Source organism: Equus przewalskii, chromosome 19, assembly GCF_037783145.1.
Source record: "Equus przewalskii isolate Varuska chromosome 19, EquPr2, whole genome shotgun sequence".
Lineage (NCBI taxonomy): Eukaryota > Metazoa > Chordata > Mammalia > Perissodactyla > Equidae > Equus > Equus przewalskii.
Window position 1 is genome coordinate 26,124,414 of NC_091849.1, and position 621 is coordinate 26,125,034.

General features: G+C 42.7%; 1 non-coding gene across 1 annotated transcript; it reads right to left on the reverse strand.

The window, feature by feature from the left end:
- Positions 1 to 285: 285 nt before the first annotated feature.
- Positions 286 to 359, reverse strand: TRNAI-AAU (transfer RNA isoleucine (anticodon AAU)). Its single transcript has one exon. It is a non-coding gene; the product is annotated as a tRNA-Ile (tRNA).
- Between the last annotated feature and the right edge of the window lie 262 nt (positions 360 to 621).

Consider the following 621-nt stretch of genomic DNA (forward strand, 5'->3'; position numbering starts at 1 on the left):
AGCGGCCATTAGACACAAATCTCACCTCCAATGCCAATCTCTATCCTCGTACGCTCATTATCTTTACTAAAATTCCTTACTCAAGGTTCTATACCACTTTTTCCACAAGCTTTCTCTTACCCCTGCCCCCTACCCTTTGAAGAGAGGGACGAAGAAGGTAGGTGTCACTGCCGAGGATCACTAAATGAAGTCCACATTTAATCCCAATTTTATGTCTAAGACGCCATTTCCAATATTCGCCGTGACTACAAGATTAATTTTGATTTAAAATGTGTTAACTCTCCTTGGCCCGTACGGGGATCGAACCCGCGACCTTGGCGTTATTAGCACCACGCTCTAACCAACTGAGCTAACCGGCCACCGATGGAGCACTCTTTTTTACATCGGAAAGTGAAAAGCGTATTTTTGTTAACATCCCTGTGTTTGTTTAAAATTAAGGTGAATCTTTCTTGCCCCTTTCCAAAGGAGACTTTTTCGTTTAACTTCTTTTAACCAAGATCAAGTAATATTGTTTCTTCCAGACTCTCTTCCTGTTTTCCGTTTCCCCTTTCTGCACTCCCGCGCAAAGAAAAGGACAAAACGAAAACTCTGCCTCCAGCAGAAACGAACTTTGTTTCTGGT